General features: G+C 37.8%; 2 protein-coding genes across 2 annotated transcripts in view; one reads left to right on the top strand and one right to left on the bottom strand.

Moving 5' to 3' along the window:
• The window catches only part of cacng2a (calcium channel, voltage-dependent, gamma subunit 2a), a 94064-nt gene that overhangs the window by 2391 nt on the left and 65158 nt on the right, over nucleotides 1-26515 (top strand). The window lies entirely within an intron of this gene.
• LOC127652340 (uncharacterized) overlaps nucleotides 1-26515 on the bottom strand; it is a 116379-nt gene that overhangs the window by 83826 nt on the left and 6038 nt on the right. The window lies entirely within an intron of this gene.

Here is a 26515-nt window from a genome sequence, read left to right as displayed (position 1 = left end):
TCAATTTTTTCCCCATTCTGATGGTTGATGTGAAAATTAACTGAAGCTCCTAACCCATATCTGCATGACTTTATGCATTGGACTGCTGACACATGATTGACTGATTAGATAATCGCATGAATATGTAGGTGTACAGGTGTTCCCAATATAGTGCTCAGTGAGTGTATGTAGTGTATGTATAATTCAATCTGTTGGTTTCTGATTTGATTTTTGCCAGATAGTATAGACACTGTGCTGTCCCACACATTTTGATGTGTTATCAAGGCTATGGATGTGAAAGCAGATAAACGCACATATTATGGGCACACTATTGGGAATACAACTGGGTAGCACCTGGGAAAATTGCCACACACACATACACCATGCACCCTGTAAGTCAGGTCAACATACACATACTGTTAATTTCCTGTCATGCCCCAGTGAATGCACTGACAACTGACCTTGGCCTAGCAATGTCACCTTTGAGGTCACAAAGCATAACAAATGCTCTTCATTCTCACTAGGGCTCAGGGGAGTCACAGATGATGGTCTGGGTCTCTGTGGCACATGACCATATATTTGTATACTGCACCAGTTTACACATAGTTTACTGTTTTTTTTAGAGAGCAGCCATATCATTTGCTCGGAGAAATACCTCTATAGACCAATTTTATCTTTATTTCAAAAATGTAGTTTTGAATTAGCAAATATCTACACTGTCAAATATGTTAACCTACTGTATAACATATGTTGACAGAGGAGAGTTACCATACAGGAAAAAACAGCAGGGATACAGATCTTGATCATGATTGGGATGGCATGAGCTAACTTGGCCACTGGACTATAGCCATATGTTGACTTAAGTTCAAGATGAGTGACTTTCGCCACATCTGTGAGCATGCACTCAACATCTGCTTGTTTGTCTGTCAATTTATCCATAAGGTTTGTCTGTCAAATGAGCCGAAAGGCCTACAACCTCTGTCTCTATGGTACATTTGAAAACACCTGGATGAAGGCACCTTGTTGTGTAGAGAAATCTCTAAGGTTAAAGAAAAAAGTGCACAAACCAGGAAGTGTAACCTGATCAAATATTAAGTATGGAGCCAGTAATAATACTTTTGTGCATTTCACTGGCTCTATATTTTAAAATGTCACAATCACATGACATCTGTGATTTGTAAAATGTGTTATCATTATAGCTCTAAATTGTTTACAAAGCCACCATTACACAGAAAATGGAGTTGTAATGTTGAATTTTAGCACTGAGGTCAAATTCTTTGGAATGCCAATTCAAATGGCATACTGTTTGATTCTGTTCAGCTAATTAACAGAAAGACACAGGGTTCCCATGGTCATGGAAAACCTGGAAATTATTTTACAATTGTGTTATCCAGGCTTGGATAAGTCATGGAAATGTATAACATCTTAAAAGTCATGGAAACTTATATTGTGAATAATTTCTTTTTTTTATTCACTGCCACACCAATAATAATTTAATTGTCTTTCTTACGTCTCACAAAATAAATATTACAGTTTTAGAACAGGCTGTAACACCAAAGTGGGTTGGATTAAATCTTAAACTTGTGTACGCTGAAATAGTTTTTTTTGTCAGGTAATCTAAAAAAGGTGTTTAATTTGGTAACAACTAAATGAACTAGTATTATTCAAGTAATAAATGTAACGTAATCAGACTAAATCAGCCTGACAAAGTAGGTTACACCAATAAAAGCTATGAGTTACAGTAGATCAATTTAGATCCTTTAGTTAACAATTGCATGTTACCACTTTTTCAGTGTACCATGTAAAAAAATACCTAGGCTGCGTCTCATCTTGCTCCCTAGCATGTGAAATATTGTGAACACAAAATCGGGCACTGGCAAGGGTGTTCATACACTGAATGGGACACTCATGACTCATGTTTAAATGCAACTGGTATTAATCAACAACATTGCTGTATAAATGACACTATCATGCATTTTCGTAGTAGATACTAAAATGTACAGCATTATTATGAAAGATAAATGGCATAACAAAAGAAAATACAAAGGAGTTTTTTTAATGTCCTGCTAAAAACTATAATATATCAAAATATTGTTTCCTTTTCATGCACATTATGGATGAAAGATATAACAAACAACATCTCTTTCAAAGAGAAAATAAGGCTTTGAATTAATAATTTTATACTTGCTCTCATCCTCTAACAGCTTGTGACACTTCAGAAGACACGACAACCTTTCCAGTAATGGAACATAGTAATCAATTATGCTCCCTGGTTATTATGGGGGATTCTGGTAGTTTTTAGGGAGCTAACCTTTCAGTGCACTTAAATGATTATGTGAATGGGACATCGCTAAAAATGGCTCACTCCCTAGTCAGTGCCCTGACCACTGAAATACAATCACTGAGGACTTTATTAGGAACACTGTAGTCCTAATAATGTGCCAGACGTGGTCTTCTGCTTTTGTAACCCATCTGCCTCAAGGTCCGATGTGTTGTGCATTCTGAGATGCTATTCTGCTCACTACAATTGTACAGAGTGGTTACCTGACTTACCGTAGCCTTTCTGTCAGCTTGAACCAGTCTGGCCATTCTCAGTTGACCTCTCTAATCAACTAGACAATTCTGTCTGCAAAACTGCAGCTCACTGGATTTTTTTTTTTTTTTTTTTTGCCACCATTCTGAGTAAACTCAAGAGACTGTTGTGCATGAAAATCACAGGAGATCAGCAGTTACAGAAACAATCAAACCAGCCCGCCTGGCACTAACAATCATGCCAAAGTAGAAATCACTGAGATCAAATTTCTCCCCATTCTGATTGTTGATGTGAACATTAGTTGAAGCTTCTAACCCATATCTGCTTGATTTTTTGCATTGCACTGCTGCCACATGATTGGCTGATTAGATAATTGCATGAATATGTAGGTGTACAGGTGTTCCTAATAAAGTGCTCGGTGAGTGCATCTTTAAAATATCTGTTGTCACTAACCTGGCAAATTGGGCAAATCTGGTAATCATTTTGTCCTCAAAAGCACTCATTGTATCAATGCGGAAGCTTGTGAACACACCTGTTTCCAGCTGGACTGATGAAAAGTCCTGTGTGCTTCTACTCATGGAAGTTCCATCAAAGCTGCCAGTCAGATTAGTACTAAGTAACTTCAGAAAGCATTTTCAGGTCTGTGTGCCATGTGTATCAGACGTTAAAGTATGGACTGTGGGCAGTCCGTGGGCTTGCCGTCTAAGGCTGAGACTAAACCACTAGTAACACAAATTTAGTACTTCAATTGCTGATGACACTTTCCTTATTTGCAAAATTAATTGTAGGTCCATGATACATTTTTAACGATGATTTTACTAATGCAAAACTCTAAGCATTCACAGATTCATGCTCAGACTATGACAAAAGCAATTAGCTCAAACAGCAAATAACACTTATAGTTCAACCCACACTGTTCTATCCATCAACACGGGACCTCCTCTCAGTCTATGAGATTGCAGTGCAAGACTGGCTCTATGTGTAAGAAGGCCAGGATGTAAATCTCAATGGTCAGACCATAAGATGATTTGCTGGAGAGGAATAGATTTACAGCATGCAGGTGGGCAAGAGTGTTAGTATAATCTGTCCCTGGAGTGTTCCAATCTGATGAGAGAGGGGAAACACCCTCACTGAGATGTCCTCAGCATTATTACCAGTGTTTTAGATATTTAACATCTACTCGTGCACCAGCCCACACAGAAATACAATATAGATCGGAGTAGTACACTATACAGTATGATGCACAGTTGAAGTCAGAAGTTTACATACACTTAGGTTATTAAAACTAATTTTTTAACCACTCCACAGATTTAATATTAGCAAACTATAGTTTAGGCAAGTCATTTAGGACATCTACTTTGTGCATGACATGAGTAATCTTTCCAACAATTGTTTACAAATAGATTGCTTCACTTTTACTTGACTATATCACAATTCCAGTGGGTCAGAAGTTTACATACACTAAGTTAACTGTGCCTTTAAGCAGCTTGGATAATTCCAGAAAATGATGTCAAGCCTTTAGACAATTAGCTTCTGATGGGAGGTGTACTGAATTGGAGGTGTACCTGTAGATGTATTTTAAGGCTTGCCTTCAAACTCAGTGCCTCTTTGCTTGACATCATGGGAAAAAAATAAATAAAAATCAGCCAAGACCTCAGAAAAAGAATTGTGGACCTCCACAAGTCTGGTTCATCCTTGTGAGCAATTTCTAAATGCCTGAAGGTACCACTTTCATCTGTACAAATAATAGTCTGCAAGTATAAACACCATGGGACCCCGCAGCCATCATACCACTCAGGAAGATGAACGTAGTGTGGTTCAAAAAGTGCAAGTCAACCTTGTGATGATGTTGGAAGAAACAGGTAGACAAGTATCTATATCCACAGTAAAATTAGTTCTATATCGACATAACCTGAAAGGCTGCTCAGCAAGGAAGAAGCCAATGCTCCAAAACAGCCATAAAAAGGCAAGACTACAGTTTGCAAATGCACATGAAAACAAAGATTCATTTTTGGAAAATTTTTCTCTCATCTGATGAAACACAAATCAAACTTTTTGGCCATAATGTCCATAGTTGTGTTTGTAGGAAAAAGGGTGAGGTTCGCAAGCCAAAGAACACCATCCCAACCGTGAAGCATGGGGGTGGCAGCATCCTGTTGTGGATGCTGCCACCCCCATGTTTCACGTCCTGGTGCTTTGCTGCAGGAGGGACTGGTGCACTTTAAAGGCAATGCTACCAAATACTAACTTTATTGTTATTTATCTGTATGTAAACTTCTTACCCACTGAGAATGTGATGAAAGAATTAAAAGCTGACATAATAATTCTCTCTACTATTATTCTGACATTTCACATTCTTAAAATAAAGTAGTCCTAATCCTAACTGTCATAAGTCAGGCAATGTTTTCTATGATTAAATGTCAGGAATTGTGAAAAAAATTAGTTTAAATGTGTTTGGCTAAGGTGTATGTAAACTTCTGACTTCAACTGTATGAAAAGTAAAAGTGTATGTGTGGTCAGGTTTGGGTGGTTTATGAGGAATTTGTTTAGGTTACAAACTGGAAATTTCAAGAGTATTATGCTAGAAATGTGGTTTATGAGTGCATTTCTTGTGTCCTCATAATTCAGATCGCTTAAAAATAACATACTAAACAATGTTTTGTTTTTTTATATATAAAAATGCAGAATGTTTTTTGTGAGGGTTAGATTTAGGAATAGGGGATATAATCTATAGTTCGTACAGTATAAAAATCATTATGTCTATGGAGAGTCCTCATAAGGATAGCTGCACCATCGTGTGTGTGTGTGTGTGTGTGTATTTGTCAACTGTAGGGAATCTACAAACAACAAACATATTGTATGTTTTGTGTCAGTGTGTGATAGAAAGTTTTAAAAGTATTGGGGAATGGATTTTGAAGACGAAAGAAAAATGTGATGAAAAGAGCATTATGAATCAAGGATCTAAGGGGAGATTAAGCTATATTAAGGGTGACTTTCTTTCAATTCTGTATAAAATATGGCATTGATTATGGAGGTTTACACTTGTTCTGACTAGTCTGCTTTGAAAAATATTGAAAAAAGAATTTAAAGAGGCCAACAGCTGCTACTTAAATAGAGGTTTAATTTGTGAAATCCCATAGCTATTCTTGGAGCTGGGTCATATGTCTGTTCACTCTTTACACTTACACGGTATATTTTAATATACTGTAAAAATTGGTAACACACAATTGTTACCTTAAGAAGATATTTCTGCCTGATACTTATAACCCTTAGTAGTAGTTTTGTCAATGTAACCTTATATATTCTATAAGATGATGCAGTGATGTTAAATAATATCTTTTGACTTGTCTATACCAGTTAATTTAGATGCTGCACATGAAAAACATTAAAAAATATTTGGTTTGTTTAGTTTACAGTGCCCAATATTTTATGAGACATGGTATGTTTTGTATTTTTATTATTATTATTATTATCCTCAAGGACAAAGCACGTAATGTCAAATAAAATCATTGGGGCAAAGTTTTTTTTTCTGGTATTACACAAAACAAAGCACTCTGCACTTGCTGTCATCACACAAGAAAGGTCTTTGGGACACTTGCAGAGCCATAATAGTGCCATGGAGGATTAGGATGTGTTTCTATAGTGTGTGAAACCAATTATGAATCAGCATTACATTGCAACTATATAAGTTGCCGTAAGCCTTAAAACCTTACACTGTGGCACATTGCCATGACAGAACAAAAGCTGGTAGATGGTGGGCCACCCGATCTTGGCGCAGCCATTACCGTAGACTCAGGCCCAGGTGTACTTTGATGGGGTCGCCACAGAACTAAAGGTAATCTGTGTTATTAATCTTCATCATACTAACAATGGATGTGAGGTAAAGCACAGCGAGAGCACGGGAACAAAGCCGCATAGCAAAGTACAGTGACAAAGGAGGTGCAGTTATGTTCCTCGCATACTCCAGCGATCCCCAACTCTTATCATTCTGAATCTCTGTGACAGCAATTTTTTTTTAGAAGACTTATAATTTTCCTGAATGCTTTGAGTTGCTTTGAATATTTTCTGGGCCACAGGGGGTTGTTGCTAATGAATGGACTTCCTGCGCTTTGTTTTCCATTTGCATGCAGCCGAATCATGTGTTTGAAGAGATATCCCGTCTCAGCGGAAGGGGTGAAAAATATTAGGCATTTTTCTCACCTCTCGCAAGTTCATAGTCACAAATTATTTTTAAGCAAGTGTGCGTGAGGTCTCATATCTAGGGTTCATCCAGGTTTACTTAAGTACAGTGTGGCCGTAGTGCAGCTGTGTGCTGGTATTTGTCTATTGCATCAAGGGAGTCTTAGCATGCTGTGCATTCAAAATGCTTGGTTGTGTGAGGGTGATTCATGTACACTTTTGTTTTGATTTCAAGTAAAAGTATCTAAATATATTTAATACTAGATAGATTTCCTTGAGAAGCAACATTGTGTGATAACAGGACTTGTTTTCTGAGAATATACCTTTGATTACCCCATTGGCAAATAATTTTTTCTTCTTATTTTAAGCATAAACCTCACTAAATTGTGTTAGATATATGCTTAGAACAAGCCAAAAAATATTTGCTAGTGAGGTGAAAAACATAACCCTCAGAGATTTGCAATATTTGTTTACAGCAATTAAACAATACCTATTTTTGTATTTTTTATTTTATTTATTACAATTGTAAAAAAAAAAAAAAAGAAAACTACACATAACAGTAGTTTACACTCTGAACTTACAACAACAATATTTTAGGTATAGGTAATATTAGGTAGGTGGGGGAATAGCATATTGAATGTCATGGCTTGCTAAAGTCACACGACAGTCACCTCAAAGAAAAATTTGCTTAATTAAGATTTTCACATCGACTTCCATTGTTTTGTGAAGTCACTCAGAAATTACCCCCAAACAAAGTATGCTTAAAAATCAAGATGTTTTATAATCAGTGTCTTCTTAAAAACATGCTTAAGGAAGAAAAACTACTATATCATCAAAAAATCTTGTTTTAAGGATGTTTAGATATTTTTAAAATACTGAATGATCCTGGTTCAAGTTAAGCTCAAATGATAGCATTTGTGGCATATTGTTGATAATCACAAAAATAATAAAAGCAAAAAGCACAGTTATAATGGAAGTAAATGGTCCGGTCCATAGAAATTATACAAAATACACACTGTTTTAAAAGTATAGCCACAAGATGTAAACATTATTCATGTTAAGATTTTAGTGTGATAAATATCTGTTCTACATTATTTTAGTGTTATACTGTACAATCGCTTAAAGGGTTTACTGCTTTTGCATCATCATGGCAATGAAGTTGTAATGGTTATAACTTGACCCTGATAAGGTTAGTAAGCATTTTATCACACTAAAATCATGTTGACATTCATTATGTTTGCATCTTGTGGTTATACTTTTGAAACAATATGCATTTTACTGTTAAGAATTGATCCTATTCACTTCCATTGTAATTGCACCACAACTACAATTTAATTTTTTTTTAATATATATAAAATAAGCAAGGAGTCCATTTTTGTTTTTGTGTTAATCAACATTATGCCGCAAATGCTGTCGATTGAGCTAAACTTGTATTGAACACAGAATATTCCTTTCTAGTTTAAGGATACCATGTTTTTCCTTGTGTGCATGTGTGTATGAGAGAGCTTGAGCTAGATAGATATGCATTGGGCCATGCATGGCCTGGTACTGCTTTAGAGAGGGATTACTCTCATAAACTGATCAGATAAGGATTACCAAACTGGCATGTATCTGCCCAGCTAATGACCCAGGTCCAGAGTGGCATTACACAGTATTACAACACTACTTAATTCTTTAGACGGCTCTAGCAGGCCACTTACCCAAATACATCCATCCACTAAAACCTTGATCATCTCTACACACACCAAAGGAAGAAATAAGGAAAGACTAAACCCAGACGTCCCCAATCACCATCTGATACCCAATGAGGAGATCAGTCTACACAGTTTATTATTTCTTTGGCAAGCCTGACAGAGCCTTTCTCTTGCTCAGTAACACTTCAATACCATGATCCACTTATCCTATAAACACCAGTGATGTGATGAACAGTGGGAGAAATGCTCTGTAGCCACTGGCCAATTACTGCATATACACTGCCAAAACATCCTGTCAGGTTAAAACAGCCCATAGAGCAGGGGTTCTTAAACTTTCTTGGCACTGGACTTTTGAACTAAAAATAAACATTTGAACATGCACACTCTCAAACTGAGAAAATAAAAAAATTATCATATTTTGTGACCCATACAAAAATGTTCCCACGGTCATGGAAACCTAGCAAAATCCTGCAATTCCAAAATTTTGATTGCCAGGCCTAAAAATGTCATAGATATTGCAATTTTTTATATTTTTAGTTTTTACAACTCTAAAATAATTAATTGGTCAGAAATTAATTCTTGGTGAGTGCAATCTTTATACATTTATTATCCAGTGATAAATAAGTATTGGAAAAATATTAATTCATTGGTCAAAAGGGGTGGGGACCAGAGGTGGGTAGAGTAGCCAAAAACTTTACCCAAGTAAAAGTACAATTACTGAAAAAACTAATTACTCAAGTAGAAGTAAAAATGGAGTGGTGGTGGCGTAGTGGGCTAAAGCACATAACTGTTAATCAGAAGGTCGCTGGTTCGATCCCCACAGCCGCCACCATTGTGTCCTTGAGCAAGGCAAGGCTCTGGGGGGATTGTCACTGTAATAAGTTGACTTTGGATAAAAGCGTCTGACAAATGCATACATGTAAATGTAAGTAAATGCAATAATGTTAAAAATTACTCAAGTAAGAGTAAGAAAGTATCAAATAAAAAGAATACTCAAGTAGTCAGTAACTAGTTACTTCCACATATAACGTAATGGATGTTTACCTATATTCCAGTATATGATACACATTTAACATGCATTACAGAATGACTAATAATATTAATAATAATATTTACATTATAGTTATTAATGGAAATTGTCATCATTCACCACCAGGTTGTCCCAAGCCCAAATGCATTCTTTCTTCCATGCATCAAATTAAAGGGAAAGTTCACCAAAAAATTTAAATACTCTCATTTTCACACTCTCATGCAATGTTAGATATGTATGACTTTCTTTCTACTGAAGAACACAAATTAAGATTTTTAGAAGAATATCTCAGCTCTGTTGGTCCATACAATGCAAGTGAATGGTGACCAGAACTTTGAAGCTCTAAAAAGCACATAAAGGCAGCATAAAAGTAATTCATATGACTCCAGTGATTTTCAGAAGCAATATGATAGGTGTGGGTGAGAAACCCACATAAATCGTATAAACACAAGCCATTTTTTTTACTATTAATTTTCCTCTCTGCTCAGTAGGTGGCGATATGCACAAATAATTGAATCAACAAAAACACAAGAATGTAAACATTATGTGAAAGTGGAGATTTATTAGTAAAAAAGGATTTAAATATTTATCTGTTTCTCACCCACACAAATATGATGAACCAACAGAGCTGAGATATTCTTCAAAAAATCTTTGTGTTCAACAGAAGAAAAAAGAACACATATATGGGATGGTATGAGGGTGAGTAAATGATGTGAGAATTTTTAGACAGAATGTTAGACAGAATGCTAGTCTTAATCATCATTTACTTTCACTGCTTGTTTTTTTTCCCCTCCATATTTTGAAAGGGAATGGTGACTGAGACTGTCAGTCTCTAATATTCTATCTAACCTCGTTTGGGTTCCACAGAATACAGAAAGTTTCACGGGGTTGGAAGAACATGAGGGCGGGGAAATGATGATATAATATTGATCAAAGGCTGAAATATCACTTTAAGGATGCTTCTCAGATTTGGATGAATATGTCATTTAGAAGAGAAGTATGGAAACCTTTTGCTAGTAATTATTATGGTGAAAAATGTGAATAATGTCACAGTCCCAAATTTATATATAAAGTTTACTTATACACCGATGCAAGATCATGCTTTATTCATGCCTTCTGTCATTATTTCACTTTAGCTTTTTACATCCTATGTGAATTTAGCTCAGTGTATTTCCAGCATTGTCAGTATTGAAAAAACTGTGATAATTCGTTTGGTACACTAAGGGTAAATTTCACCTTATCTCTGTGTTTTAAAGCTTGTTTTCCATAAGACAAAGCTGCAAGTCAAACGCTGTGCACGCACCGACCTTGCATGTACAGAAATGCTCATAATCGCAATAGGCATGGCAAAACTTAACGCAGATGATTACAAGGATTTATACGGTTGACATTGATATGTTGCAGGCTGATATAAAAATTTAGAACTTAGAAAAAACTAAGGTCATAAGAGCCCACAGTTACAGACTCACACTGGAGATAAATGAGCATCATCATGACACAGACAAGCCCACATTATCACAATCTTTAAAACATACCTCACCATGTTGTCTTAAGTTGGAGCTGCAATTTTAATCTTGAAATATATCCTTGTCTTTGTGTAATATGAAGGCATTGTGTGGAGTGAAGAAATGTTTGTTTTACGTGCTGTCATAAGAGTCCCATTTAAAAAATCGCAATAAATTACGTATTAATTAACACTTAAATTAAGTCCAGTAATGTAACGACTGGAACGCTAGCAATTGTAACGAAGTAAAAGTATTTTTTTTTTCATCAGAAATGTACTTGAGTAAGAGTGAAACGTACCCACCATAAAACATACTCATAAAAGTAACATTTTCCCAAAAAGTTACTCAAGTAAATGTAACAGAGTAAATGTAGCGTGTTACTACCCACCTCTAGTGGGGACCATATACCAACCACTAGAAGCTTCATCACTTAAAACTAAGAAAAACAGTGTTCAGCGCTACTGTATTTTTTTTAAAACAACCATCATTTTTCACATCGTAGAAATTGTTTTACAAAACCCCTTTGTTTTGAAGAATAATGATTTTATTTAAAGCTGATGTAATGGCAAGCCAGGTCTTGCTTTGAAATTTTTAAATGCAGGACACACAATAAAAAAGTGGATTTTCTTTTTTCTGTGACATCTAGACAACCTCTGTCAGAATCAGAGGACACAATTTGGCTCTACCACTCAGACAGGAGGGAACATAATGAGGGTCTTAGGGGCATTATTAATATTGGATTGGGAGACGGCCCTGGTGGAATACAGCTTGAATCATTCTCATTCTGATTCAGCTCTGAAAGCAGGTTGAATGTGTCAGTGATCAGAGTGCAACAGAACAGTCTGTTCCACATCTTATTTCTGGCCTTCTCACGTCTCTTTCCTCACCCAGTCTTTCTATCGTTTGCTTCCACTTTTTGTTTTTTCCTACTGTACCTGATAGTTGGCAGGAGCATGTTTAGGAGTTCTCATGCTATTCTGGAACTTCTGTTTGCCCCACTAGGTTGACCCTCTACTTGGGATGCACATCTGCATAAGTAAATAGATATACTGTTCACCAGCTCTCCATGTCTGACAGGGTTATGCACCATTCAGAATTGCATTGAGAATGCCTTGTGAATTGGAACTGAAAGATGCAGAATTGTAATTCAAATTAGAATTTTATAATGTCAGTTTAAAGAATTAAAATATAATAGAATTCAAGGAAATTAATAGAACTGCTGTAAGTGTAGTAAAAATAATACATTTTTCATTTTGAATTATCATACAACAACATATGTTTTTTATAAACATTAGATGATATTCCATTTCTTTAATGGCAACAACAGAAATTAGTATTTCACTATATTCAATATAACTGAATAATTATAATATAATATAATTGACGCATACTTACAAAATGGAAACATTAAACAGAATAACTAATAAGAAATATGTTCTTGCCCAATTTGTTGTTGTTCTGAACTAATTACGGTCCTCTGTTGTGTGACTATGTTACAATTCTTTGAATTGCAATTTAGTGAATTCCTATCATTCCAATTCAATATCTTGTAAGATGTGACCAATTAATACATTCTGAATTTTCCTAAGCCCTACTATCTAGATCTGTCTCTCATTCCCTTCAGAAAGAAAGCAGCCTGGTCTAATAGGATCATGTTACTATACCTCAATTTTTTCAAAAATATTTTTATGTGGCTTGTTGTACATATCACAGAACTTTCCTGGTAAAATGAACACTAGAGGTGTTCATAACAACTTTTATTCACTTTCACACAAATCACGAATAAAACTGCAGATTATCAGTTCATTATAGGCTTGGGATCTATGCTGTTTTCACGTATCGATAATGGGAATATTTTCTCAATATTTTTTTCAGATAAAAATAGGGCTGCTCGTTGCATAATAGTTTTGTCTTTTCAAACATATTTCTCAACACAACTTTGGTCAAGTGTGAGCAGCGGGTTAAATTAAAGTGTGTCACACACCGGACGAGACTGGTGAATGCTGGAAGGCAATGCACATTTCAAAATCCTTCCTTTAAATTCAGCCTAAATCATTATGAAACGACAAAGATTATTTACTCAAGCCATTACTGGATGATATATTGTGCCTATGTATCTTTCATATAGCCTTTCAGTTACAAGAATATCTTTTTGTGGTTTGACAGCTTGAATGAAAGACCTATTCAATGCTACATACAGGGAAACTGCATAAACGTCGCCATTTCTAATTGTTCAGTTTGCAAATTTACACCAGTTTTATACACTAACCTGCAAACTCATCAATGTCACTTTGATAATATGTGTGTGTGACATCTGCCTTGTCCATGCCGCGACCAACTTTAGGAAATGTTATGATGCACCCTTATGGTCTCCCAAAGCTATTATATCAGACTACATTGAATGGAGTGCAACTATGACAGTGAATTGAAAGTGCACAAATTAGGCTTCAAATGTAAATGTCAACTGACATTAATATGTAGATGCCTCAAAATGTATTGATTAAATAAAGTGCCAATCAATAATCGATATATCGATATTTTATGACATCCCTAGTTTATAAACACTTACTTTTCTCTCACACAATGCTGTTTTATGAAATCTAAATACTTCTAATATAGTACAAGACTCGTAAACCGAAATATTTTAATGCCTGCTTCACATAAGCAACTACATTTACAAGCTTGATGCATGATCAGTGCATGATAAGAGTTTGTGGTAGCTCAACAAATAAAGCATTGTACTTCCGATTCAAAGGGCTGAATCCTTAAGAGCGAGACAAAAGTGTCATGAAGTGAAACAAAATGACATGGTTGCTTCAGCAGTTGTGTTTGTCATGTCACATTTGCTTTTTATGACACTATCGTTTAGGTTTATGGTTTAGGGTAGTGTGGTAGGTTTGGTTGATTTAAAACCTGATAGAATATTAAAAACCTTATTTTTTTGAGAGAACATTTACTTGCTTTTAGCACCACTCAGTGAATATTTTAATTTGGAATTGCAGTGATATTTTTTTTTATTGATTTTGCCTCGTTTTCCAGATCGCTGCATAAAAGGTGCATCTAAATGCAGACTGATTTCACAGTAAAATCAGAAACAGTAGGTAGAATCTTTCTTGAGCTAAACTCTGTCTGCGCTTACCGAAATTCAAAGCACTGCCCCCAGTGGCCAAAATGGTAAGTGTAAGGGCATGTGTGAGCTCCAGTTTCCAGGTGAAATGGCCACAGAGAGGCACCAAAAGAGAGTTGTAAAGCGAGATGTTTTTAGCTGTAAATGATGTAATACAGTGAAGAGGAAGGTATATTTTATTAACTCTACCCCCAAACTCTAACCCTAAACCTAACAGTCAGTGAAGATTTTTTTTAATTTTAGATGTGAAATGGAACCTCCAAATCAACCATTACTTCCTGGTTTCATTGTGGAATGAGAACTTGGGTCTTCCACACTGCTTGTGCAACATGCTTCCGGTCACACCACTGGAGAGGGTAAACACATTTTAAAGTCTGATGGGAGATAATTGGGCTGATGACTGGGTACTAGAACAATTGAAAGCAACATGTTGTCTAAATGATCAGAACGTGTTTAATTTACCCATTTTTTTTTTCTTCTTTTTTTTTTTTTTACTTTGGCTCCCTATGAATAATGTATGATGTGGTGAAATTAGTAAGGGTTGTAAACCTAACTGCATGACATTCCTATTACGAGTGGGAGAAGCTTAGTGGTGTCATTTATCATTCCACCTATCAACTCTCTTGAGCTATGTGCTGCCTTCATTATGCGAATGAGAGGGATAGAATTGGCTTCATGGTTGCTTTTGGCCCTGGTGCACTGGAATGCTGAATAGTTTCTCCATACTTAACCTGGGAACAGATCAATAGAGCCTAGGGACCTGTGTGTGGCAGTGGCCCCTGCAGTGTAACATCACATATGATAGTTGGTAAATTAATGTAACACTACAGATTAGCAGACTACCATTAAAATAAATGCACATGTTTAACGCTGTGTTAATGCTGGATACAATGGCTTGCAGCTACATCCCATAAAGAGCCAGAGACAATTTAGCAGAGACAGACCACTTCTAATAAAATGAATGGGAGAAAATGGCATGCCCAATGGCCAATGGATGTATAAAAGAAAGTCACGCCTTAAAAAGTAAAAGAGCCAATCACCTTTTATATAAAGTTATCGCCTGTCAGTGAACTCGAGCATTAGCTGTAATATTATGCAGCTTGATTACATTGAAAAATAGTAGCCCAGCCCAGGGGCGCCCGTGGGATTCTGATCCATGGTATGCAGAAGACACAAAACATTTTTTTAAACGTTACTAGTATATGAACCCCAGCAGTTATTTGTTTACTTTATGCTTTCTTAATTTTTTGTTTTAATTGAACTTTAATTTAAATATTCTAATTTAGTCTTCATTTAAAAATGTATGATAAACTTGCATATAAATCTCTTAAATTGACAGTTAATTTGCACAATAAATTGTAGGCGCAAAATCTGTCAGTTGTCTTGTCATCACAATATACATTAATCAGAAATGAAAGACTAGAAACCAATGACTATCTTACAGTGAAAAGTTCAACCTCCTTGTCCCTGGCATGTCAAATTAATTCGATACTTGCTCTTTTTATTCCAAAGTCTTTGTGAATGTTCATTAGTGCCAAGCTTGTGAGGTGCATGTCAGTCTTGCAGGATTTAGGTGCATGCTTTTATTATTTTTTTAAACACTAGTTGGGTTCCATCCAACTATTTTTATAAAATTTTTGAAATTGTGCATAAGAAATCCTGAATGCAAACTCTTGATATATGAATAAAATCTCAAAATTGGCTTTAGATTTAATGCGCTAGGCAGAGGTGAATTTCCGAGTTTTGCATTAGTTAAAATGTGCATTAAGGTGATGTAAATAGTTTATTCACAAAACAATGATGTGTTTTGTCCATTTGCACACATGTTATTAATGTGCAATAGCTTGATGTGACTGGCCCAATGACAGATCCGAACTGGGCACACAATTCTTTGAACAAAGCCCTTGACATCTGGAAATGTTTAACCCTAATTGGGTCTTCATAATTTGCCAGAACAATTTTGAGCATGGTCGCTCTCAGGTTGCGCAGGCTGGTGGTGTGTGGGCATCGCAGCCCATTTCAGCCCTCATTATATCAGATATTACACATATTCTATGACGTCTCCTGGCAGCATTTAATAAAACAAGGTACAATTGCTCCAATCCTGCAAATAAAACTTTCACCGAAGTCATTCAGCTGCTCCATCATGACAAGGCAGGCTCCATCAAGATAACGTGATGGATAGATCAAGATATTGGATAGAAATCCTGCCTGAGAGTATTCCAAATATGGCTGCTGAGTGGAATGACTTGCCTCGAAAGGGACTTTGATAGAGCTTATTCAGAGTAGCACTATTTTGACTTAAAAATACTGTTATGAGGGATAGACTTACAGTACTGTCTCTTAAATTGACTACAAAAGAAATGATGTTATTCAAAATGTTTTAGATCTATAAGTGATTAGGGATACTGTAAAAATGTTTGGTTAAAATGATTTGACAATACTCAAAGTTTTTTTTATAGCTCCTCACTGGCAGGTTGAAGTTCTCTGTGGCAGTGGCAAACCAAAGTCTGTGGTAATTTATAATTTCATTGTACAATATGTACTCTTGTGTGGAGTGCCAAAATCTCTGTCAGACCAATACACTGAACCAGACCAATTATAATGAATTGATCCTTTTTCCAATGTGGTATACTGTGTTAGGCCAATTCTACAATAATGTTTAAAAGGGATCGTTCATTTACTCCCCCCTTTTTCTGTCAGCCATTTTACAGATTTAAAGCAGCGTGAGGAGATCCCACCATAAATGCTAATTAACTCTACGTCTGCTCCATTCATTTTAAGTCTGAGCATTTTGCAGTTTTTCCCCCGATTGCAGCACCGGAATCTGCAGCCCTCTCAGGTGTGATGAATTGGTGGTGTCCTTGGCACAGTTAATTTGCAATCCATTACAGTGCATTAGCTTTTTGTCAGAGAGGAACCAAAACAGCATGATTCACTAAAGTGAGGGGATAGGATCAGATACCCCCAACTTACACCCACATAACATTGACTCACAGAGAATGTTTGAATTTCAATTTGTCTTTTATAAAGTGTGATGAAAATAGGCCAGAACTGCTGAAAAGAAGGGTGAAATATTTAGAAAAAAACCGCCTGGAGAAAAATAGTAGGGATGTCCAGAAACCAATACTGGTATCAGAATCGGGTCTGTTACTGCACTCATGTACTTAAATTTGTATTTGTAAAAATGCTCCAATACCAAAAAACGATATCATCTGACATTCAGATGCCATTGCGTAAACATTCAGAGCACAAATGAAAATCATGTTATGCTAAGGCTGTGATTTAATTAGTTAAATATATAGTTTGCACATGCGGCACACTTTAAAGTATGTTTGAATGTAAATGTGAAGCCGGCTGCATATACCAATGAGCTCTAAAACACTACCTTAAGCATTGCACGCTTTGTTTGTAGCAGATGATAATGTGCAGAGTGCTAATTCACGATTTAGCACAAAGCACTCTCATTCTGAGAACATGACCATGGCAACGTTGCGGTTACTTCTGAAAGCTGAATGCTGATGCTGAAGGCGATTCGGGGGCTTCAATGGATATGGTTCCGCCGGTTAAACCCCCACGGACCGCCCTCTTCTGATACGCTCGTTTGCGCTCGTCCAGTTCTGGGATGAGACAGGCAGCTCACATCAGTGCCAGCCTAATGTCTCTTTCGGAGCTTGTTAGCCGGATGAGTTGTCGATCGCTGCATCAGAGAGCATCTTGGTGATGTCAGACGCCGAGGACTCAACCAGGAACTGCATCCCTGGGAATGTGGCTGCTATAACAGCACACCACAACACTGTTGAAGGAAAGTATCTCAGTAAGCACGACCTGATCATCGGATTCCTGAGAGGCGCCAGGAGGTTGAACCCTCCTAGGCCGTGCCTCTTTCCCTTATGGGACCTCTCCAAGGTCCATTTAGGCCTACGGAGAGCCCCATTCGAGCCTCTAGAATCAGTCGAATTAAAGGTCATCTCATTGAAGACCGCCCTCCTGACCACGCTCACTTCCATCAAGAGGGTTGGAGACTTAGAGCCTAGAGCTCCCATTGCGTGTTCACGATCTTTGAACCCTGGATGTCCTTCCTCCTAGCCCTCTGGCTCACGAATTCAGTGGTATGGTCTCCCTTTTTTGGTACACCCACGTCTCCCGGTCGCTGCGTTTGTAGAACTACTCCCCTACGAAGGGCAGCCCCTACCTCCGAGTGAGTGACAGAAGGTCTCGTTACTGTCATAACCTCCGTTCCCTGATGGAGGGAATGAGATGTTGTTTCCCTCTTGCCACAGGCTGAACTACACCGGTGTAATGGCCGGAACCTTGTCAACCTCAGTGCAAAAACCTGAATTAATCCGCATACCAGCCTCCCTTTTATACCCGTATGTCGGGGGGAGTGGCTTGCAAATTCTACATGCCAATTCTCATTGGCCTTTTCTTATAGATCTGAAGGTGTCTTGGGCTCTCAAGATCGACCCCGAGTGTCACTACATTGACACAACATCTCATTCCCTCCATCAGGGAACAGTAACTGAGACTTTTTTTTCTCAGGAGAAAAATCTGAAAATTAGGAGGCTTCAGCAAAAGTCCCCATTTGCACCCCATTTAATCTCACTGCTGTTATTCAAGATCTAATTTGTAATTCTTCTTTCCTTTAGGTTAGTCTCACCTTGTAGAAGATCATATCATAGAGGGAATTAAATGGGCATGGTGCTTTTATAGTGATATGCCAACTTAAGAGTTTGCAGTAGACTTGATGTTTTACCAGACACAAGTGTAATGTTTTAGTAGGAGGACACACAGACAGTCCATTAATATGTCCCTAAATATTACTGTGTGCAATGTCACGTTCTCTTATTTATGATTTTATTTCTTGCCATGGGTATTCACATAATGATCTGCTGTCCACACTCTCGGTAATTAATGAAGCTCTGGCTGTGAGAGTGAAGGGGGGACTGAGATGTTTCCACCTCTGCAGACTCCCAGTTAGCACCTAGCTGGTGAGGTGCTGACAGTCATGCTCTTTGGTCCAGGAAGGAGCATACTCAAGCAGTGCTGTAGATCAGTGGTCATCAACTGGTTTTGCTTACACTGGACATTAAGTGGCGAACAAACACATTACCAACATTGTTTAGCGCACAAATGCAAACAAGAATGGCATAGGTAATAATGAATTGGAAAATTAACAACTGTGGTTTCTAAATTTAATTTTACATTTTAATGGTTTTGTGCCCTCAGCAGCCAATAATTTACTGCATGAAACAAAATGTGGTAGTTACAAACCATGTTTTTCCAGGGGATGAACAAGAATGTTGTCCCTGGCCCTGTGATGCGGGGGTCCCACAACAGAAGATCCTCTGGTAAAGTCTAAGTGAACTTAATGTAGTGTGGGTCATATTTGTTATACCTTGCTTAGATTTGTTAATGGTTTTTGAGGATGAGGGGATTTCAAGCAACATGTTCATGGTGCCATGCATCTAAATTGGCTAGCTTCTACCAAGTAAAAGATATATCTGTGCCAAAATACCATATCATTTAATTGGACACATTAAACATCAACAACAATAGATGTGGGAAGTGTTACACATTTACGGATTGTCCCTGTGGCAGGGCGGAGGGTATTAGGCTAATCAAGCCTCATAAAGGTCGACTGCAGAAGATTGTGCGGGAGAGAGAGATCATTTACGGACATGTCTGTCATATGTGTGTGTTTGTCTTTTGTTTAAGTTTTATATTAAAATATTATTTATATTGTCAAGCCGGTTCTCGCCACCTCCAAAAAAAGCAGGGGCAAGACAAAATACATTTTGTGGTAACGATATTATGCCAAAAATGCTGTCAATTGAGCTTAACTTAAATCAAACCCGGAATATTCCTTTAATAAGGTATTTATTTTCCTATGTTAACTATGTACTATTATATGATTAGTTGCATTTTATTACTTGCATTAAGCAATGTTTTATACCTGCTGATGCACCATTTGTTATCCACTGGAGAACTGTATAAAGGTGTACAGAAGTAAAGCAATAATGAAAGTAATTTCTAAAGTTACACCAATTTGCAGAGTTACTAGCACCACCAATAAGATGCACCACCAATAAGATGCACCACCAATAAGATGAGACCCCCCAAACACACACACACCTAAAAAAACTAAAGTAAAACATTAGCTCAATTTGTATTTTAGTTTATTAGAAAGTACAGAGCAGTAGGGCTAATTGAGTACATTTTATTAGTTTGCCTTTGAAATATGTCCATTGAGCTACAAATACTATTGCATTTTCACATCCCTCCTAAATCCAAAAGCACATGACCTTGTTAACTGCAGTTAGTTTAATTATGTGCTTAGTCTGTATGGTCAAAAGTACAAGACATGCACTATAGTATCAAATAATTTGTCACAGTACTCCTCTTTTTTCTCATCCTGTAAGTGGGAGATCAGGTAGAACAGTCCACTGTGTCTGTATTGATTGCAGCTCTGCTAAAGACTATGAGGACTATTGATGGGAAGAAAATTGTGCCCTGTGTCTCATTCTGAGAGTTTAAGTATCTCCCTTCTCCATTTGGGTTTTAGTGCATCCTACATTGTCTTTCTCTCTTGTGTAATAACACCCAATTCAGTGTTGAAAATTCACACCCAGTTTTAGATGCAGACTACAAAACTATTGACTATGTTTGGAATGGAATAGTAACTTACTAACTACTGTGGAGTGTACACAAAAATTGTTTTTTTCAAAAACAGTATTTGAAACAATAGCCATTATTGCACAATGTCATATTCCATAATAATATGGTACGCTCACATCATGTAGAAATTAACGTTATTACGAGATTCCCATTTGCAAAAAACCTTCACATATTTGTATAATTCGTAATTACAAGTTGAAAACTGATGGAGGGAACGAGACATTTTGTCGATGTAGTGACACTAGGGGTCGCTCTTGAGAGCCCCAAAACACCTTTGAGAAAAGGCCAATGAGAATTGGCTATTGGAATTTTCATTCCTCTCCCCCGGACATACAGGTATAAAAGAGAGCTGGAATACAGAGTTCATTCAGGTTTTGTGCTGAGTCGTCGAGACAAGGTCCCGGACATTCCAGCGGGTAGTACAGCCTGTGGCAAGAGGGACACAACTTAGCATTTCCTCCATCAGAGGTTACTCTCTCGAAGTTGTGTCAATGTAGTGACACTAGGGGTCCCTATATGAAACGCCACAATGGCTGAACTGGGTTACGTGAACTGCTGGTGCAAGTGTAAGCAGGCTACTGCAAGCATCGGAACAGATGCACTCGGACTGCACTCGGACTGCACAGACTGCAGATGCGCCAAAAAATGTTGTAGTAGTACCCCACATCCCTGGGGGGCTGTAAAACTCTTGCCTCAACTCAGCTTGAGTCTCTCAAGAGCGACCCCTAGTGTCACTATACCGACACAACTTCGAGTGAGTGACAGAAGGGGAACTTGGAATTCCATAAAAGCTCTGACTTAACATTTGTGATGTTGTGTAAAATGATTTTGATACGCCATTTACGCACAACCACTGTTACCTGGAAGGCAACATGACGTGAACCTAGCATTAGTATGCTACATTGTTGTCATGTGACCTCATAATGTTGTATGTTCAATTTATCCAGTACTGTATTTAAAATAAATGAATAAAAGCTTTTATTTTACATTTTTAATTCAATTTCGTGTAAAAATGTCTAAACATTTGGTGTTCTAATCAAATAATTAGTCAATATGGCTAATGTTAATTCCAATTCATCAATCAGGTTAGAAATGGTAGTTAAGTTAAGCAAATTGCATTGCGGGATACAGCATTACACCCAGTAACCTCAACCTGTTGTATACAACTAATTTTGGCGGGGTGCGTGCAGAGGACATCCAGGTATTTTATGCATCCAGTAAAGTTGTATACTGTGCACATAGTACATACTTCAGCAAGAGTAAGAGAAGTATGGTAGTATGCAATCCCAAACATAGTCATTCTGAATAATAGAGGGCCACTTTGAATGGTGGTCTGAGCCCAAAGGGGCCAAGCAGTGCTGTTGTTGAGCTGCTCAGATGGCTGTGTTTACATCAGGCTCCAGTGCTGGCAAAACCTCCAGTCACAGCAAATGGTGCTGTTGGCTAAACATACTGCTGTCAGGAGACTGCCACTGTCAACTTAATCTGGGAGAATCCGAGAAGACGAGCTATCTCAGGGAAACAGTGTTTACAAGTACAGTGTTAATCAGCCTAAAATCAAACAATATCTTGAGTTTTAAACTAGAGTTTTACATTTATATGCTTGACCATGCAAACTCCATCACGATGCTAGAGTGTTGTGGATAGTTTCCAGAATGTTGCTATGCAATTGGTGGTTGCTAGGGAAATGCTGGGTGGTTAGCCAAGCCAACCCCAAAACTCAATCCCTGCGTCCAAAACCGCGTAGTCACAGTATGTAGTATATTTGATGATGGATGCACTTCTTGGCTGGGAAAACAGTATGTTATGTATGCGAGTAGTAGGAATGGTGTGGCAGGGCGGAAGGCGGGGCCGGGTTGTGATTATACACACCCAGTCCCTTATCAGGCTAATTAAGCCTCCGAGAGGGATAAAGGCCAATGACAGATGGTGGTGCGAGGAGAGAGAGATAGTTTACGGACATGTCCGTCATGTGTGTTTGTGTCTTTTAAGTTATTCATTAAAATATTAAAAGTTTTAAAATTTTAAATATAAAATTATCAAGCCGGTTCTCGCCTCCTCCTTGCCCATCTTAACCCCCTTACAAATGTATTTCAGACATAATTCATCTGGGGACGTGGGTATTGATACGTGACCTGAATATATGACGTAAAAACAACAACCTCTGAAATAATGGCTCTGATTTTGTTGAACATGCAAGTGATAATGGGATCGTTATGTGTCCAGTCAATCCTCACTTCATAATTTTGCCAGAAATAGTAGGTCATCCGGGTATTGCTTGTACTGCTTCATGAATATTGAGGATTCTGACATACTACTCCATTGGCATACTGATTTTGGTGTACTATATAGTAGGGAATTATGGATATTCGGACACATCGTATGATATTCTGGTTCCGAAATATGGCTCAAGTCAATCTTTCAATTTAAAACAATTTATTACCTGTTTTATCATCTGTCAGGTGGAAATTGTTAGTCTGATCACAAGTAATAACACTCATTTGTTTGTTCTAATCTATAAGCTTTAGTACGAGCAATATTAATAGTTATAACCACTAATTACCTTTAAATTAATTACTTGATAGGATCAGTATCTCATGAAAGGTCTCTAGTTTGATTTCTACTTTTTTGCTGAATTTTCTCACAAGAGAATGGAATATGAATATACACAAAAATGTAAATCACAGCTCTTATGTAAATATCCAAATAAGGATCTCAGCACTATGAAGAGCACTGAAAAACACTGATTAGAAGTAATTTTGAATTAGAGGATGTGCTTGGTTTATTGCAAGAAGTATGTGTACCTGCTGTCTTACATTTGCAGACATCAAATCATTCAAAAAGAGTGCAGTGTTCAGTATAAGCCAAGATACATGCAGTATCGCTTCACAAAACAGCTGATGTAATTGTGCTGTTCAGAAGATAACCTTAGGAATTGGTTGCATAAGAGATGTCAAAAGACACTGCTGCTATCAACTCTTTGTGCAGATGTGGCCATAGATATGTACAGTATGTGGTTCAAGTCAGGGAGAATGATGCAGATGAACTTCCTGTCTTCTGTGTCATTGGTGCCCTCTATTCCCGTCTCGGATCTCTGCTGAGTTCCAAACTTGAAATAGGCAACTGTGTTTGCCTGTGTCTTTTTCTTAATAAGGAGTATTAAGGAACAATATGAATTTTTAATGAAGAGCAGCATGGTTTATCTCTCAGATCACTTTCCAGGACAAGGAGTCCCTCATCTTCAGTGTGGCTTGTGTTGCATATATGTGTTTGTATGTGTAAATGTATTCACACAATCATATAACAATGTATGTACTTCGCTATAGTGTGGGGACTAATTGTCCCTAAACGTGAAAATCTGATCAAACCCCCCTTGGAAAATCGATTCATAAATAAAACAAATGTTGAATGTACAAAGTAGTGTACAAACTACAGTATATGAAAGGCATACAGTATATCCAAACTACATGTCATTATGTCAGAGCCATGGCATAGCCATCCTCAACTTTCCTGCCTCTCTCAACTACCCTATAAATAATGGCTAAAAAGTTGTGTGTGTAGTGAAATGTTGAGAACAATGCTGCATTCCATTCATCTCAGATAATCAGAGTTTCCATCATCCTTCTTAGAAAAGTAGAATGAAATGCCACTTAAGTTAGATTTCTAACTTGGAGATATTGATTTCACCAAGATGCAGGTTTATAATGTCATATAAACATTGCATAACCCAGGGCGATGTACAAAGTTAATGATAAACCATTCACTTTTGAGCAAATAACAGCACTGAACAGCACTTTGGCAGCAGTGGAGTCATTCCGGTTCCTGGGCTCTACCATCTCACAGGACCTGAAGTGGAAGACCCACATTGACGCCACTGTGGAAAAAGGCACAGCAAAGGTTATGCTTCCTTCGCCAGTTGAGGAAGTTCAACCTGCAACATCCTCTGCTGACACAGTTCTACTCAGCAATCATTGAGTCTGTCCTCCGCACTTCAATAACTGTCTGGTTTGGTTCAGCTATGAAATCGGACATCAGAAGACTACAAAGGACAGTTCGGACTGCTGAACGGATTATTGGTTGCCCCTTGCCCTGTACACTTCCAGAACTGTACACTTCCAGAGTGAGGCAAAGGGCTGGGAAAATCACTCTGGACCCCACTTACCCAGCCCACTATCTTTTTGAACTGTTGCCTTCTGGCCGGCGCTACAGAGCACCGAGAACCAGAACCGTCAGTCACAAGAACAGTTTTTTCCCTCAGGCCATCCATCTCATGTACAGTTAAAATTGCCCCATTGAGCAATAATTATGTGCAATACACAGCTGTACTACCCGCTGGAATGTCCGGGACCTTGTCTCAACTCCTCAGCACAAAACCTGAATGAACTCTGCCTTCCAGCTCTCTTTTATACCTGTATGTCCGGGGGAGTGGCATGAAAATTCCAATTGCCAATTCTCATTGGCCTTTTCTCAAAGGTGTTTTGGGGCTCTCAAGAGCCAGTCCAGATGGCGCCCGGCCTGAATCGGGCGGTGGAGGAGTGTGACGAGGATGAGAATGTGGACGGGCCGTGAGGATACCCGCCCGGCACTGAGTTGCCTAATCAGCGGGAGGAAGATAAGTGAAGAGCTGGAATTGCCATAGAGAGAGAGAGAGAGAGAGACATGGCCAGTCTGTGTGTGTGTTTGTGTTGCTGTGTTTTCGGTTTGATGTTTTGTTTAAGTTAAAGTATTTTTCTGTAAAGTTTTGTTGTTTGTTACTCCAGTTCCTGCATCCTCCTTTTCCGAACTGTTACATCTACCTCTTCTGCCATTACATTCCCTTGCACTATCTGTATATAACAGATTTGTATTTGAACACACGTATATAAATTATATATTTAAGCAATATAACATGAGTGTTATTGCAAGTGTGCGATATGGCTCTACATCAGCACTGCTGTGATTCGGCCACAGGCACAAGGCTGCAGGCCGAGTGCTGTAGGTATGTAAGCATACTTGGCAATAAAGCTGAAACAGATGTGTAAAACCCAGTAAACTTTCTTCCTATTAATAAACATACACCTGCAAAACAAACGCTTGATTCTTAAACAGCATTAGACACACAACATGCTCTGAGGGTCACAGCAGTCCTGGCACAACACATTTCTATGTGCCCTCATGGGTGTCAATGCCACGTTTCTCTGCTTTTGATGTTGCGTGTGTCTGTGCGTGACTTAGGCATTGTCTCTGTGTTTGGAGGGGACCAATGGCAGACATTCTATGTCAAGCTTCTGTGTGTCACTATCAGGAAGTAATCAGATGAGAGGACAGCGTCACGAGTCACAGCCTCATAGCAACAGCACAAGGAGAAAAGGGAGAGAGAGAGAGAGTGAGGGAGAGAGAGAGTAAGATAGAGTGAGAATGAATTAACACCTTTAATGGCAGCAGCCTATTAAGGCTGCAGAAAAGCAAACAGCCACGAAGAAAGAGAGAGAGATTGAGAGATGGCAAGATGAAGGAAGAAACATGCATATTGATCATAGTGAGGAAAATGCAAAGTGTTGGAATCCAGCATATGCATGGCAGATTTGGGTTGATTTTTTAGCAATGAAAACCTATGCAAACAACGCAGACATGGATGAATGAACAATTTTGTTGTAATAAATAAATAAATAAAATCAGTATTGTTGTCTTGTTTTCCAGTATCTTAACATCCTTAATAAAATCTAATTAACTTTAGATGAAAAATTGCACAAGATTGTTTTCGAGACTATATTGTGAATTAATTTTACTGTTCCTACAACATTGGTAAAC

Source organism: Xyrauchen texanus, chromosome 12 (assembly GCF_025860055.1).
Source record: "Xyrauchen texanus isolate HMW12.3.18 chromosome 12, RBS_HiC_50CHRs, whole genome shotgun sequence".
Taxonomy (NCBI): Eukaryota; Metazoa; Chordata; class Actinopteri; order Cypriniformes; family Catostomidae; genus Xyrauchen; species Xyrauchen texanus.
Note: the sequence above shows the minus strand (reverse complement) of the source record. Positions and strands in the feature narration are given on the sequence as shown.